General features: G+C 39.3%; 1 long non-coding RNA gene across 1 annotated transcript in view; it reads left to right on the top strand.

The window, feature by feature from the left end:
• The first annotated feature begins 14,096 nt into the window (after positions 1-14,096).
• Positions 14,097-17,858, top strand: part of LOC119042640 (uncharacterized) — a 40,263-nt gene continuing 36,501 nt past the window's right edge. Inside the window, exon 1 of the long non-coding RNA XR_005081264.2 lies at positions 14,097-14,182. This is a non-coding gene — a long non-coding RNA (uncharacterized LOC119042640). The remainder of the gene's footprint in view (positions 14,183-17,858) is intronic.

Genomic DNA, 17,858 nt, shown 5'->3' with positions numbered 1-17,858 from the left:
ACATATATATCTAATGAGAAGCCCTACTGTTTTATGAGGAACAATGTTAGAAATAATTTGTGAAGTAAAATAATTTTCCCAACTGATCTATCCTATGCCATTACCTAATTTAATTAAAATGGGCTCTGTTAATTTATGTTTTCTTATTTTATTTAAATAACCAATAGGTTTGCAAGTGCTTCATTTGCAGCTACAAAACTAAGTGGTACATTACCTCTTAATAAGAAGAGGTAACATCTATTGAGTGCTTAATATCTGCCAGATTTTTCAAAGTGTGTTAAATCTATTAACTCATTTGCTACTTTCAGCTACCATTTGGGAGGGACCTTTTTAAATTTCTCTTTTAAAGCATAAAAAACTGAAATGTGGAGATGATAAGTGCTTTGCTCAAGGTTGCATAGGAGAGAAACCTGGCAGACCGGCTTTAGAACTCCATTTCTTAAACATGAGCCTACACCAGCCCACACATGAAGGAGCTCCTGCTATCGGAACCCCCTTCCTTGTCTTTTTAGAGTGGAGTCGTGTAATTTTATATTTTGGATATTAAACCCTCATTTGAGGTATCATTGGCAAATACGTTTTCCTATACAGTTGGTTCTCTTTTTATTTTAATACTGTTTTCTTTAGCCATGCAGAAGGTTTTTATTTTGATGAGATCCCATTTGTTTATTTTTTCCTTTATGTCCCTTGTTCTAGGGGACATATCGGTAAAAAAGTTTCTGCGTGAAATATCTGAGATTTTCCTGCCTACGTTCTTCTCTAGGACTTTAATAGTGTTATGGCTTATAATTAAGTCTTTTAGCCAACTTGAATTTATTTTTGTGTTTGGTGTAAGTTGATGCTCAAGTTTCACTTTTTTGCATGTAGCTGTTCAGTTCTCCCAACACCATTTGTTGAAGAGGCTATTATTAGTCCCTTTTATGTTACTGCCCCCTTTGTCGAATATTAATTGACCATAGAGGCTTGGGTTTATTTCTGGGCTCTCTGTTCTGTTCCACTGGTCCATGTGTCTATTTTTATGCCAGTACCAGGCTGTTTTGATTACAGTGGCCTTATAATACAGTTTGATATCAGGTATTGTGATCCCACCTACTTTGCTCTTCTTTCTCAAAATTGTAGCAGCTATTCAGGGTTGTTTATGGTTCCATATAAATTTTTGAAGTGTGTTTTCTGTCTGTTAAGTATGTCATTGGTACTTTAATAGGTATCACATTGAATCTGTAAATTGCTTTGGGTAGTATGCACATTTTGATGATGTTAATTCTTCCAATCCATTCTTCCAAATGGTATGTGCTTCCATTTGTTTGTGTCTTCCTTGATTTCCTTCTTCACAGTTGTGTAGTTTTCTGCATACAGGTCTTTTACCTCCTTGGTTAGGTTTATTCCTAGGTGTCTTATTTTTCTTTTTGTTATATCAAATGAGATTTTTTTCTTGATTTTGGCTTCCGAGCAACTGAATTAAAAAATGGGAAAAGGACTTGAACAGATACTTCTCCACGGAGGACATACAGAAGATCCAGAAACACATGAAAAGATGCTCAATATTGCTAGCTATCAGAGAGATGCATTTAAAACCACAATGAGATACCACTTCACACTGGTCAGAATGGCCAGCATAAACAAAGCAACAAACCACAAGTGTTGGAGAGGGTGTGGGGAAAGGGGAACCCTAGTGCACTGTTGGTGGGAATGCAGACTAGTACAACCACTATGGAAAACAATATGGAATTTTCTAAGAAAACTAAAAAAGGATTTGCCTTTTGATCTGGCAATTCCACTGCTAGGATTATACCCTAAGAACCCTGAAACACCAATTCAAAAGAACCTATGCACCTCAATGTTCACAGCAGCACAATTTACAATAGCCAAGATGTTGAAGCAACCTAGGTGCCCATTAGTAAATGAATGAATGGATCAAAAAACTATGGTACATTTATACAATGGAATTTTATGCAGCAGAAATAAAGAAGGAGCTTCTACCCTTTGTGACAGCATAGCTAAAACTGAAAAACATCATGCTAAGTGAAATAAGCTGGGTGGTGAAAGACAAATACCACATGATCTCACCTTTAACAGGAACCTAAATAACAAAACAAGCAAACAAGCAAACAAGCAAAATATAACCAAAGACATGGAAATAGAGAACAGGGGGACAGCGACTGGAGGGGAGAGGGGAGGGAATTTCAGGGGAAAAGGGGAAGGATTTACAGGAACAAGTATAAAGGACACATGGACAAAAACAAGGGGGGTGGAAATGGGAGGGCGGTGGGGGGCACAGGGGGTGGGTTGGGATGGGAATAAAAGACAGAAAACTGTACTTGAACAACAATTAAAACAAAAAAAGTAAAAAAAAAGAAATTAAAAAAGAAAGAAACTCCGTCCTGGGAATCTAGTTTATATGTGTTGGTAACTCTTACTGATCTATGGCTTTTGTGCTAGGTAATTTGTCCTTTGGTCTTTTCTTAGTAAGTGCTAAAAATAAGATATGATTTGGACCTTTTCTGAATTCATATATTTGCTTATTTACCAGATTAATGGTCCCTTAAAAAGAGTAGATACTGAAATTTTATAGATTGTCGAAAATTTGTATAGAAATGGAAAGTAGGATAGAAATCCTCTGTTACTACGAAGGCTGTGAACATCTGAAACAATATTAGTCATTTTGTGATAATGCAAACCATGTTGTGTTTGCTTAAATGACTGAGTTTTTATAAAAATTCATATTGTATTTACTTTATTTCAAAAGGTTTTAGTTAACATATGGCTCACTTAGCTTCTCTAATGAGGATTCGATAAAGCTGTGTTCTTGGTCCACTCAGGACTCCATGCTTTTAGAATCATTTAAGGTTTGTTGCTGTTCCTAATATGATGCCTAATGGCAATGATGGGTTTAAACTGTTCTGCCCTTGAAGACACCATCATAGAAGTAGAAAATTATTCTGTCATATTCATTGGCAGAAAATGAATAAGCATGGTTGTTCTTTCATAAGTTACATCCTACAAGTTTATTGGTCTCTTCGATGCTTAGCCTTCCAGGCGATAAGTTTAGCTGGTAGAAATTTTATTCATTAGGAGTTAATTGGCTTATGTGTAACAGAATCCAACTAAAACTAACTGAAACAAAGGGGGGGATTTAGAAGATCCATGATTAGAAGTGTGCCTACACTTGAGGCAGAACTGGAAATAGAGATCTGAGTAGCGTCAGGACTCTGGGTGACTCTCACCTCTTTGATTTTATTGGGTGTAGCTTTAATTTTCTTTTTCTCTCTCTCTTACCCCCCCATTCTTTGCCCTACAAGACTGAAGATGTGGTTACTGATAGCTGGCCTTCTGGTCTTCCACTTCCTAGTTCGGGTACCCAGAGAATGATCGTCAGTCTTGATGAAAGGTTCTCAAGGAAAGATTCGAATTTTCCATCTGTATTAGGTGCCAGGCTGGGACGTATAAGGTTTTGCTAGACAGAGGAGGTCTAGGGTTTGGATTATGATGAAATTTTGAGTCCAGTGTCCACTACTGGGTCAATCAGCTGTTACCGTAGAACAGCAATATGATAACCTCATAAGTGGGGTAAAGAAAGCAGGCAATTCCCAGACAAGGGGACTGGACAGATAACCCCACATTACGCCAGCTATAGTTATCCCCTTGTTTACGCGTAATAGTAGGCCTTTTCTCTCCTTGAGAATAATAAATGAGACATAAAAATTCTACTCTTTTGTATGTTAAGAAGATGAACACTTACAAGGGAAAGAAAATTATTCAATTAAACACATCTTTTAGAATACATACTTCATGTGGTCTGAATTGTGGTAGGTACAATTATGTGTATAAAATATTCAGCCCCAGGGTTGGAGTTGGTGGAATCAAATAAAAGAGGGAAAAAAATTAGCCCTGGGCCTATAGCACATACACAGATTCTTTTATAAAACATCATTGGCTATACTTTTCCTTTAAATGGATGTGTTTTTATTAATTGATTAAATTTAGTTTTGGAGTCCAGGGAGGTTTGATAAGAGTGATAAAAATTGTAGGGATAGCAGTTAAAATCTGGGTTATTACATATATAACTAGATAATAAGTAAGATTTGGGACCATGGAAAATAATAGATAAGAAAAAAACATAGGGACTAATTGGATATGGCAGATTACCAGGTAAGAAGTGAAATTGGAGTCTTGTATGAAATCTGGAAACCAACATGAACTTGTACGTTGAGTCACAGAAGAACCAAGCTATGACGGATATTTTTTGTTTGGTCCCCTTCCCACCCAAACAACTCACTCTTCAGTCTCCGCTGGCTCTGGACCCTAAGGAGGCTGATTTCTGCTAACATCATCTCCGGGCTCCCTTCCTGGCTGGCTTCAACCTGCTGGACACTGGCTTGCCTGACAGGAGATTAAGGAGCAGGAGGAGAGAGAGAGGTCAAAGGCTCTCTTCCCTGCTCCCTCCCAGCTTTAGTGCTGCGTCTTCCCAACTACAGGTCCCTGAGGAGGCCGCACTCAGGGCCCCAGCTTTCACCCGGCTATGACAATGCCCCTCCTCTCCTTGCTCCTTCAGCCCTGGGGTTGTGTTGGGTGGGAGGAGAGGTGACTGCTACTTTGTTGCTAGTCTCTGGTGCCTAAGCCTCCCTATGTTTCTTTAACCCTGCCTACACTTCTGTTTCATGGTTCCTTTTACTCATTTGAAATATTAGGGGTAAGTTATTTTTTTTTTGCTTTAGGAACTCTGATAATTTATAAGTGAGAGAACTTTACATATAATGTATAATACAATGCCTATATAGAAATTTTCTATATATGTAAAATACAGATGAAGAAGGATTGAGCCAAAAAGGGAAAAGGACCCATGGTGATTGCTTGGGGGAGGGAGTATAAGGGGCAAAATGGTAATGGCAAAAACACAGTAAAGATTAAAAAATACTAAATAAAATATATATGAAGAGTTTTATTTTGGTACTTGGTTTTTGTGATTTTTGAGAGCTGGCAAAGTTGAAATCTGTAGGGCAGAGCAGGAGGGCAGACTGGCAGCTCTCAGGCAGGAGATGATGTCAGAGTCTTGAGGCAGGTCTGCTACCTCAGGTAAACCTTAGTTTTGCCCTGAAGACTTTCAACTGATTGAATGAGGCCCACGCACATTGTTGAGAATAATCTCTTTACTTAAAGTCAACTGATCATAGACCTTAACCTCCTCTATAAAATATCTCCCCATCAATACTTAGATTAGTATTTGATTGATTAACTAGGTACTAAAGTCTGAAAGAGTTGACATATAATACTAACCATCACCCCAGGCATAGCTGTTGCTCAGAGAAAAGTAAGGGAGGAAAGTGAGCTCTTTGAGGAGCCAGAGATAGACAGACTGGGAAGGAACCAGACTTGCGAGTAAAAAAGGTAGACCCTGTATAGAAAATTCATCCATAAAGGCAAAATGCAGAGAGATTCTTTTCCAAATAGCTCTCTGCCCAGAGTAAAGTAGATATGACAAAGCTTTATACCTGCCTCAGTGTGGCTTTGTGTTACTGAAGGCTATTGTCAGTGCTTTACCGAAGGGGGGAGCTACCATACAAGTTCAATTTCTGCACGTTCCCTGGTGGCATGAGGACCGAAGGGGCAGGTGGGCACCCTGCACTTGATGCTTCATTGTACCTTGCTTTCGATAGGCTTATAATTAGGAAAAGGAGACCAATCGTAGCTCATGATCAGTGGGCATGACTGTGGTCTGCGCACTATTATTTCTGTTCAGAGCAGTTTTCTCTCCCCAGAGTTTTTCATGGGTGCAGCATCGCCTGGCACGTATCCAACGCTGTTTTAATTTTTTACTCTTTCTTGTCATAGAGGTCATATGTTGTAATTTGGACTTTGGTGTGCAGTTCATGTTACAGCACACACTGTACAGTCAGTCAACAAGTCTCTTTTGAACAGAAAGTACTTTGAGCATCGTGTGAAGATCCCTAAACTACTTTAATTGGGAAAGGTCACTGACTAATAGAATAGCTCTGATCTTTATGGGCTTCAGGCCATGCTGTCTGCCAGCGATGGGCTGGGTGGCAGGAGGTTGTGAACCACCGAGGCCTTCGAGAATTTCAGACAATGCTTGATAGGAGGCCTTAGACTCACACGGGTCTAAAATCCCAGGTGGGCGACAGAGATAAAGGCCATTGAAAAAGAGACCGAGGAATCTGGAAACAAGTACAAAACAGTTATAATTAGGTAGGGACAGAAGTTAAGTAAGAGTGTGGGTGTAAGGGCCAGGAAATTAAAGCAAATTAAAAAAAAGAAAAGAAAAGTAAGAACTCTCCAGTGTCAAGGCTGGTAATTTTGCATGGAGTCTGGAGTCAACGTCAGCCCATCTCTCTGAGGTCTAAAAGATAAGTGTTCCTGGTTTCCCAGGGATTGAGGGGCACAGGACAAATTCCATTTGGCTTCCTTTGTAACCCTCTTGGCCTCATTCAGTTCTAAACGGAGACATGTTTTACTCAGAGTATTTTAGATAAGTTTTGTTTGGAACTTATGGCCGTGGCTGATATCTTGTCATATTTCTTTATTTTTGTTTCTGAAATATAAGGTGTTTCTGAAGTAGGTTATGGCACCACTCACAGACCGAGAGTAACTAAGATAGTGGAAGTCAACCACTGAGCAGTGTGCCTGCCATGCAGTAAACAGTCGGTAAATGTTAGCAATGGTGACCACACAGTCTTGTGATTACATGTCTTCTTTGTTCCATACATGCTGCGAAACCTGATGTCAGTCATATGAGACTCAGTTACTTACAGTACACACACACCTCCACATTTCAAAGATGCCCGTGTAATCCCATTTTCATTCCAACCCCAGCTTTCAGACTCTCTGTAGCTGATCTCTTTTCTTTGACCTCAGCATCCACTATAAGTGATTCTGACTTCTTTGGCTAGTTTTGATCCAAGCAAGCATCTGTTTCTTCATTCTCAAACCTTTTGAAAAGGCAAGGACTCTAACTAGTCATTGTCAATTTTAAGGTGGGAGAAGTACTCAGTACTTTAGAGTTGATGGGAGACCATTAAATTTTAATTCCCAGATTTTGTTGGGCACTGTCCTCAGATTTTTATTTGTTTGTTTGTTTCCCATCCAGTATCCTAGCACCAGGACAAAGTTCACTTGTCTGAATTCCTGGGATCTCTCCTGCTTTTCATTTCTTTCTTTCTTTCTTTCTTTCTTTCTTTCTTTCTTTCTTTCTTTCTTTCTTTCTTTCTTTCTTTTTAAAAGACACTGTTAGAAACTGGACAATCAAGAATAGCTTCTACTTTTACAAATATTGTATATGTCCTCATCAGTCTCTGCTGTTTCACGCCTTATTTTCTTCCAAACACCCAGATAAATGCCATCTGGGTTGAGTGCCTTATTGCACTTTGCTTCCTTCAATTGCAGCATGTCTTCTTCGTTGGAAGCTGTACTCTCTCTTGTGAAAAGCGTTCTCAGAAATTGGAATTTCCTCATCATTTCCTAGAGTCAAGTACTGCCAAAGACCGAACAAAAATCCTCTTTGGGCTTGTGTTCCTCTAGCCTCCCCCTTCCCTCTTGACCGTCTATAAAACACTGACCGGCACTTTATACGCTAGTGAGTCTGTTGTCTGGCCAACCTGGAGTGCAACTTTAGAAGTCTGCCTTTTATTCACAAGTGTATTAACCTTCTTTTTTTTAGAGTGGTTCTGTTCAGGCTCCTGTTTGCCCTTTGGGCTATTTTCTTTGAGGTATCTAGGTCTTCTTTCTCCTGATTGTCTGCTTTAGATGAACAACTAGTTAATTTCTGGGACTGATTATTTGGGCAAGGAGAGCTAAAGGATGTTTAAGTTCCGTTGATCCTGTTTCTATGACTCTGTGACTTTTTAATTCATGCACTTTTATTCCTTGTTTCCAAATACTCTTGATTAAATGGGAATAGCACCACCAGGTTTTGTATCACCATGTTAGGCCATCTGGTTTTGGATTTTGACCCTGCTCCTTCTTAGGGGTATACTGCTGGCTGAATTGTTTAACTTCGGTTTTCTTATTTATAGAGTGGGAATGATACATTTATCTATTCCTCAAGGTTGTTATGATAATTAATACACATTGTACATTATGAGTTAATAAACAATATGCCTAGAAGGTACTTGACACATTATAAGTGTCTAACAACTGTTGGTACTGTGTTATTATTACCCTTGAGTCAGTGGATGTTAGATTAGTCACAATGTCAAATACCTCCTGTCACAAAGCTGATGTCTTAAATGAAGGATAGAAAAATGTCATGGGGCAAAAAGTCACTGTATACAAATGTGAATAATAAATCAGATACATCTCACGACATTATTAAACACAGGCCATGTTTGGTAAAGATGTTTGTTTCTCCAACTACTTTGTGGGCATATAATCAGTATTAATTGTTTCATTCAGCTTTGTATTCTGTGCTTGCTTTGATGTTTGAGCATTGTGGCATAGACTTTATTTTTGTGATATTTAGAAACTACTACTTGGTGTCAGGCTATAAGGAAAGCAGAGATAAATATGGTGGCTCAAACAGCCCAAATATATCACACTTACTGGGTGGACAAATACAAAGTTATTCAGGGCCTCACATTCCCTCCAGCTTCTTACTCTGCTCGATTCCAGGGTATTATTTTCATCTGTACGTTGGAAGGTAGGAAATACTCTCTTCAGGCAAACGTGTCTAGCTAGAACTCCATCACTGTAGAGGGGAAGAGTTGCTTTGGGGGAAATCTAGTACCAAAATATGTATTTTTATTTTCTGTAGTGAAAACTGGCAATTAATCACAACTATTATTTTGGAAGTATAGGTTCACTTTGCCAGAACACAACTGAGATGTTCTAGCTGATGCTCTAATGGGATTAAAATTTAATTACGTGAGGAACTTTCTGTACTGATTAATAACCAAACTGTCTTGGGTGGGAAAAAGGAGGAACATGAGTTTTGTGTACAACTGCCTGGAAAGGAGGTGAGAGGGGAAGGAAAAGGTTGGGGAGACATTGCTCCCCCTTGACTGGCCTGAGGGACTACCATTACGCCTCAGTTGAAAGAGGGGTTAGAATTAGAAGCCAAAGGAGCTATTTCCATGAATAACTAAAGCAACAATGATAAGAATGATAAATATAAATACAATATCTGTACCATTTGTTGAGTGTTTACCAACTTCTGCCACTAAGCTAAACACCTGATATATTAAAACAGTATTTCATTTAACCCTCACAATAATCTTATAAAGAAGCAATGATCATTTCCATGATCATCTTTGATAGGCAACATATTAAAGAAAGAAAAACATAGAAACTCAGGTTCAGAAAAATTTTGTATTTTGATGAAGGCCAAAGAGCTACTAAGTAGCAGAGACAAATCTGGGATCCAGATGTGATTTTAGAGCCAAATTCTAGAGCACCAGGTTAAGTGTTCTGGTCCACCAATAATGAAGCGTGGCTCCAAATCTGGGGCAGAGTTTGTCTTATGCTTTTCAACACCCTTACTTCTCCCACTTCCATCCTTGTCTGTCATTTCTTCAAGCACTTCTACACCAAGGAAAAAAAAGACTTATGTGCCTGGGAGCTCGTTCACAGAATATGGTCATACACAGGGAAGAGGGGCCCAGAGCAGGGACCTGGTGTGCAAGGGACCTTGGGGGAGGGGCCAGGGGCAAAGAAGACCAACTGCCTTGTTTCTGAGCACACATGAGCTATCTCCCCAAAATTCCTGGAAATAGAGCCGATTTTAAGAGAGGGGACCCAAGTCACTAGAGGATTTGGGTGTCAAGGTTAACGTGACCTCAGTGGTCCTCCTTCGCTGATAAGGTTCGGGACATACAGTTAACTGGTAACTGCCACAGACTGTGTGTTTCTCAAACTTTACCTAAGGGCTTCTAGGTCTGCAAAATGGAGGGATTAGGTGAGATGATCCCTACAACCTTTTTTAGCTCTTACACACAACGAACTCATAATTTATTTTCAGCTGGAACCTGCACTGGGAAAGGAGGAGCAGATGCTTTTATATTGACTATGAGTCTGTAAAAATGAAGCCAAGGCCAGTATGAAGTAAGGGAAGAACAAATGAAAAGTGCTGTGACTAAGAGCTAAACAGCTATCTAGAAAGTTCACATTAAAAAAAAACAACATGACTAGAAAACCTTGACATAATCAAGGAAATCATGATTATAATTCTTTTTCCTGGAACCACCTGCTGTGGCTTCAAGTCTCTAGTGACTATAATAGGTTCAGGTTCTTGGGTCTCTAACCTCTGAAAGATGAATGTGAAATAAATCCATCAGGAAGTTATTATCTTTTCTCAGTGATGAATATCATGAGAGTCCCCCTAAATGTTAAATAGATCAATGAGTTAATTTATGTAATCATCTTTCTATTTGTACCTCTATCTATCCTTCCACCCACTTATTTTTTATTTTATTTTATTTTATTTTTTAGACTGAGGGGAAGGGAGTGAGAAAGAGAGGGAGAGAAACATCAATGTGTGGTTGCCTGTTATATGCCCCCGACTGAGGACCTGGCCTGCAACCCAGGCATGTGCCCTGACTGGGAATGGAACTGGTGACCCTTTGGCTTGCAGGCTGGCACTCAATTCATTGAGCCACACCAGCCAGGGCTTCATCCATTTACTTAATAACCATTTACTTAGCACCTACCATATGCCAAACACTGTGCTGGATACTGAGAAAAGTGAAAAGAAAAATGACACACTTTCTACCCCAGGGAATTTTAAATAACTCGATATAAGTGGCAGATAGAGAGCTAGCTTTAGCCAATGTGTTAACTGCTACGATTGAGCAGTTAACTGGCCACAGAACAGGAGCACTTTATAACATCACTGGCACTCGGAAAGGCATTTAGAAAAGGACAAGCCTGAGTTGGGTCTGGCAGTATGAATATGAATGACTTGGAGGAATAAGAAAAAAGACATTCCTAGAAGCAGACACATACGAAGATATGGGAAGGGTTTTCATGGCACACTCAGGCAAGCAGTTTTGTTTGACTCAAGCACAGAAGATAAAGAAAAAAAATGGGACCATTCTTTAAAGAGGTTGGTGTTAATATGTTGGCTGGTCGAGATATTGATTTTATCATGGATGGCAGAAAGTTGCTATATCAGTTTAGAAGGAGAGTAACTTATTCAAGAAAATAATAAAAAATAAGGTGTCCTTATGTTGACAGTCCATTTACATCTCCCAATCTCCATACTGACTTCTAGAAGCCATTCCCACCTAGCAGCATCTTCCTGTGCAGTGCACCTTATCCTTAAATTCTCATCATCAATAGGTACTGCCTGTGAGCATTTTTAAACCCTAATGATCCTGATCTACCTCAGTCCAATTAATTAACATTTTCTAGGGCTGAGACCCAGACATCAAGGATATTTTAGAGCTCTTAGGTAACATCAAAGCACAGCCAAAGTTGAGAACTGCTACACTGGTGGTATTCTGAAATGCTGGCAGGACTGTGTGGGTTCCCTCCATTATACTCCCTGTTGAGTCTTGGTTTACTCTCACCATTTGTTAAGGTGTACATTGAATCTCACTTTTGCCAGCTTTCATTCTGTATGTTTAAAGAAGGGCCTCCCACAGAATTTCATGAGAGTTCTCTCAATTTGATCATAACTTGTTGTTGGAGGCAGAAAAATGATCTAAACATTATGCTATGACGAAATTGTTACTGTGGTTTACTTTTTGCCCACATGTCTGTGGAAAGGATACTTACAGGTTAGAGAGGGAAAGAGAGCTGAGGTGTGAAGCAAGAATAGTACTGAGGTAGAGTACTGGGTTCCAGGGGTCAAGGACAAGAGAGTTATCCCAGAAGAGGGATCATGGAAAAACATGGCAAAAACCTAGGGTTCTTATGGCACTTTGTTCGTACCGCTTGCATTACATTCCTCAGATTGTTGGGCATGGTTGATTTTATATGGATCTAATCCTATTTCTATCCTATGAGGACGTTGAGGGTAGTTAATTCCAACAGACAACACGGTCTTACTGAATAATAGCTTCATAAACTGAAGTGGTTTGCAGGGAGAAAAGTGTTTTTGATTGAGAGTTTAGTCAGACAGAAGGTTAAAAACAACTAGCACACATACTTAAAAATAAAAATGAAACACAAATATTCATGGGAATATATTCACAAGATGAACTGAAACCATAAAGATATTCTCGTGAATGTAATATGAGCCTAAATGTATGTCTAAATCCATTTCGCCTCCTAATAATCTGAGTTAATATCTGATTTTCTCTGAATACTCTCCTAAATGCAGTCACTTCCTTTTGGTCAATACCCTAATTGATATGATCAATGTCTTTCAAATTTCAACCTGTACTTTAAAGTCACACATTGACTCATTAGGAATTTCCACACTTCCTTCCAGCTGTTGAGGGGACAGCCCTAGCAAGAGGAAGTAGCCCTGTGTGACCTCCTCATTTCCTTCCTGGCTGTGTCCTTCCTGGGTCTGGGTCATCCAGCTGCATCCAGGAGCCCCAGAGGATGTCATGAAGAATTACTGCAAGTATACATGGGTCTAGGTCAGAAGTTCTTCAGAACTACGTCTTCCAGCTTTCATTTCCTATAAAATTAATCAGAAAGTCCAAAGATTTAACTGGCTTTGTCAAAACTGATATCGGTGATGAGTATTAATTATGAATGTTTATCAGACATTTTTATTTTAAGGTTCTCACTGTTTTCTGTACAAAAATTATTAATAAGGAAAGCAGGTGGCATTGTCCTCATTTGGATAGGTAAATTGTGGAAAGGTGATTTCTTTAAACATTTTTGAAAAAAAGATGTTGATTCAGAGTTAGGATTTCTTTCTTAGCAATAGAAGCATTCTCATCGGTATGCATTGAAAAAAATGGACATCTATGTCACTTAGCTTATCAGGAAAGGACATCTAGGAGCAACATGTAATAACAGCTTCTTATGAAGGTGGTCCAGTGAGTTTTTCTAAGCAAGTTGATTGGATTAAGTTAATGTTCAGTTGACGGCTGTGCCCTACTTCTTAAATTTGGCACTGTCACTTTAAGAGAGCTGTCTTTCCTTATTAAACACAGATTTAGAGCTCTATAGCTGTCCTCCTGGCTTCATATTTGAGTTTTAACATTTGAAGATCCCAAATCCAGTCTATTCCTTACTCCCATGAGATTCATCGGGTCCATTCCTCCATTTTTCCCTCCCCACCCCCCCTTTCAGCATACACCTCTAACTCCACGGTCCTTTAAATCTCTCCAATTTAAACCATGTTTTGTGATTCTTCAGCTCCTATTTGAGCAAATAAAAAAATAGATGTATATAATTAATTATAGAAATTGCTCTACAATAAGACTATAAACACAACTATTTAAAAGCTTCTTAAGTTTATCTTTTCCAGATATGTCAATCTCAGGGCAAAGGGAGGTGAGGAACGAGTTTTTGTAACTGCTCTTTCTCTGAAATTCAAAAATTAAGAGAATAAATTCTGATGTTCAATTCCAAGGCAAGTGATAAAGATCAAAGGCTCATTTTATTGCAGTATTTTCACTTTTATTGAACATATTCACTTTGGATCTTGGCTTGCTTTGGGAATGTTTACCTTTTAATAAGTGATCTGTTTAAATGTGGATCAGAGAACAAGGGTTCCTGTTTTACAGTTCAACTTTTGACCTTGGGGGATGAATGGGTAGAGGCTAAGAGGAAAAGTCCACTGTGTTTCTACTGAACTTTTTACCCTTAAAAAAAATGAGCAAGTTTAAAGTTCACACAGTGCACAAGAGGTCTCCACTGGGGATTTCTGGTATTATTAACTTCCTGACCTCAGATAATTAAAAAGAAAGAGCAGAGCCACCTCAGACTATGACTCAACTTTGAACTTTTAACCTTTCAAGCAAAGTATTTAAATTGTAAATGGTAGATCCTGGAAGCTTTCTTATTGCTATTAACTTTTTTCATCCCTGGTCACAAAATTATAATTTAGGCCAATAGCAGAGCCCAATCTTTTCATTTTATTTACTTAACCTTTTTCAGTGTAAAGGACTGAGAACACTATTTACCTATGAATGACAGGTATTCTGGGAAAAGAAGTTAGGCTTAAAGGGCCATTGAATTTTGGATCTGGAAGTAACCCCAGGTGATCTGTCCAGGCTCTGAAGTTGTGAAAGAGAAGACTGAAAACCCGGAGCTGAGTGACTTCCTTAAGGTCAGGCAATTAGAACAAAAGAGCTTCCCTGATGCAGTACCTGTATTTGTTTTAGCAGGAGAGCGATTCAAACATGATTGGGGCTAAGAAATATTTTCCTGTTTAGCCTAGGGATCTAGAGAATCTGTGGGTTTTTTTTTTACATTAAAATTCATAAAGCACAAAAAAATCACTGGCTAGGGAGTCAAGAGTTTGCCTCCCTTTCACACTGTTGGTTGTATAACCTTAGGAACTCATTAAACTTTTCCAAGTCTTGGTTTGCTTGGCTGTAAAATGGAAAGTAGTTATGAGGAGGTAATAAGCACTTATAACTCCTTTCAGTTACAGCATTTTTTGGTACAGTGTTATTCTTGCCTGAAGGAGTCTTATGATTCACATTTAAACACTGTATAGATATCTAATTTTCGGCAATAGCTGTGTTTTCTTAACATGGACGGTAGAGCTAGATGGCTGTGATTTTAGGATAGCGGGCTTGACACTTATAGGAGGATGTCCTATAACAGTAAGGGGAAGATCACAGAAGGAATTACAGGACCAGGACAGACAAGAACAAAAGAATCAGGACAAAGAAAGAGAGGGTGACAGGGAGAAAAGGCGATGGAAAGGAGCATGACAAAGAAATAAGAGCCCCTAAGTTGCACGGGGAACCAGCCAATACCTGTGATATTGAGAAAGCCAACAAGTACGCTGTTTATCTGCCAGAGCCACATGCTGTTAATGCTGAAGCTTGGATAGGCACCTCTCACTGGCTCTTGTACAGCACGCAGCAAGCAAGTAGGAGAGCTAGTAATCAGCAGGGCCCACTCTTCCCCCCTGCTATTTGCTAACACCTTTATTGCCTCCAGTTAGATACTCACACCACTCTCATTCCCATCTGTCAAGGAGAGTTTCCTTCCAACATTCTGTCCTTTTCTTATACAAAAGAGACCCTACTAGTGTGACTGCAAAGCATGGCACTGCTGCTGAGCTCTGATATAAGGCAAGTCCGGATCAGAGTGAAGAATGATTTTCTTTTTGTGGTCCTGAGAGGTGAGGGATATGGGACTATAGGATCCTGCCTGGGGTTCTCGTGAAGCGACAGCTGGAGGGGAGGGAGAAGGCGAGGGCTAGCTGGCTGGCTGGAGGCCTGTCTGCTTGGCTTGGAAGCAGAGGGTCCAGGGTCACTGCCTGATCAAAGTGCCAAGAACTATATTCAACTCTCATCCCACCCAGATGTTTCCCCACCCATTTCCTCAACAACTCTCAACTGCTTTAAACTAATTTACTTCGACTTTACAATCTCCTCTGTTCCTTGTCTCTTTTCTGAGGGTCAGACAAAGCAGGTGATTGCAGTTTGAGCAAAGGACTGCACTAATGTAAATATGCTTGTTGAGGCTATTAAAGGCCAGTGGGCTACAAGTAACTGTTAAGTGGGAGTTTTGGTGGGCGAAATTTCCCAATTATTTTTTCTGCTCTATAAGCCCTATGCATTCAATAAATTCCTTCCACATGTTCTAGTCTCGAGTGTGTTCCTTCCATTGTAGATATCTGGTATATAGTCATGTTAACTTTAAAATCACCTAAGGAGGGAGGTCACAGGTCACTAGCAGAGTACAACTGTCATCATGAAACTAATCATTGTCTTACTGACATTTACCTTCATCAACACCTAGAAAGGAAATTAAGAAAGGACTAAATTTTGTCTGGAAAGCTTCACAATGCAAATAAGAACTGTTACACTTGAGAAATTTTTTAAAAAGTTGATGCCACTATTCTTAGTGATGGGCTAAAGCAAATTTCATGGGGCCCAATTCAGGACAATGATGATAATTCTATTATTTTAACTTATTTTTTTTAAGTATGTGTACTTTAAGGCGATGGAAGGACAGAGTTAAGCACATCCCAGAGAGCCAGTGCCAACTAATTCAGTATGTGATTAGAACTCTCCTTAAGCTGGACCCAATAAACCCCCTGGAGGTGAGAGAATCTGAGTGCTGCCAGGGGCAGCCTCACCTCTTCATTTCTGAGCTGCCCCAGCCCCACCCAAGGTAAGCAGTGTGCTGACTCTGATTACACCCCCACAGCCTGAACTCACCTGAGAAGCCAGTTCCACGCCTCCAGAAGAGCCAAAGGCTGATGGATTCCCTGAAGCTGTCTATTCTCCCTGGCAATATTACCTCCTTTAAAATTAATATTTAGATTGACAATAAAATTGAAAAACAATCCTGGAAAATCATGCCAGTAAAAAGCCCCTCTTCTCTATTTCTTTCCTTGATATACTTAAATAAAATAGATCCCCATATATTTATCTGATATTACTCCTTTGGTTTGATGCACTCAGCTGGCAAGAAAAAGTCATCTTTGGTGATTAGATTTAGTAGACTATCCAGGCAAGTGCCAGGAGCTCTAGAGCCCTTACTGGAACTCTGGCAGGCAAGATAGCAGTAATTGCAGAGCAGGTACAGTGGGGGCAGGAGGCTGTGGTGCAAGGAGCTGTAGTCTTCTCTCTTTTTTTCCCCTGCAGCTCTGAAAGTGAACTAGTGTCTGAATTGGGTGTTATTTTAGATGACAACTTGTTGAACCTGACAGAAGTGGCACCAGCAAGCAGCCAGATGGCAGGTGGAAATTTGTTGCTAACTAGAATGGACGATTATTGGCTTATTTATTTATTCAGTTGGTGATTTAAATCATATGCATCATGCCCATCAAAAAGATGTGTCAATCACTGGACCCAGTAATCTCTTGGTGATCCCTGAGATATAAAAGAACCAGTGAGGAATCATTACTGCTAAATGCCTGTTTATCCAGGGCTGCTAGACAGAGGGCCTGCGCCCAGAGAAGTTGTGACATTTTTGTGGAGTATTGGAAACCAGATTTGCTCCTCCTTGTGGAGGCCCAGAGAGATGGGTCCACTTTCCTGAGAGGAAAATAAAAAGCAAACCCACAAATTTATAGTTGCTGTATGGATAGGCCTCCCTTTTACCTCCTACCTCCTCAAGTTGAGGGAGATACAGTTGAGACAGAATCTTACTAATTTATGTATAGAATGTCTACCAAATGCAATATATCACATGAGATAAAAGATAAATTAAACATAGGCCATCTTTGACCTAAATGGAGAAAAAAATCTTTTATAGCTCTTTGTAATTTAAGGGTAATTCTGGTAAGGGCTATATGACAAAATGAACAATCAATGATAAGTTATTTATAAAAATTCCACAGATAAAAGTTATTTCTTCAACATAAAAATAGATATAAGCATACATTGAGAACAATAATGATGATAGTATAGATCTTTTTGAAACTCAGGCACTGCCTTATAAACATCGGAAACCAATTGTGATAAGAATGTTAAAAAATTGAGCAAACAAAATGGATTAAGCTAATGTAGTAAATAATAATTCCATATACTATTGAAAATAGTAGTGTATGAAGTTTTTTATTATTATTAAAGATTCCAGGAAGCCAGAGATTTCTGGGTAATGTTTTAATCTTTGGGAATTGATCTGATATTTACAGGGCAAAATGGTGACTCTCTAATGTGGTAACAAGGTCAGTGGGTCAGAGGACCTCCGTTCCCTAACCTTCGCTGGCCTCTTTACATGACATATCAGAGTATTGATCAGAGCTGTTAGGCAGGATTGGGTATAGAGTTGTACACGCTGATTAAAAACCTGGGTCTAGCCAATGTATTATA

Source organism: Artibeus jamaicensis, unplaced genomic scaffold, assembly GCF_021234435.1.
Source record: "Artibeus jamaicensis isolate MK-2021 breed Jamaican fruit bat unplaced genomic scaffold, CSHL_Jam_final contig_466, whole genome shotgun sequence".
Classification (NCBI taxonomy): domain Eukaryota; kingdom Metazoa; phylum Chordata; class Mammalia; order Chiroptera; family Phyllostomidae; genus Artibeus; species Artibeus jamaicensis.
The sequence above is the reverse complement of the archived record's forward strand: the minus strand, read 5'-3'. Positions and strand labels throughout refer to the sequence as shown.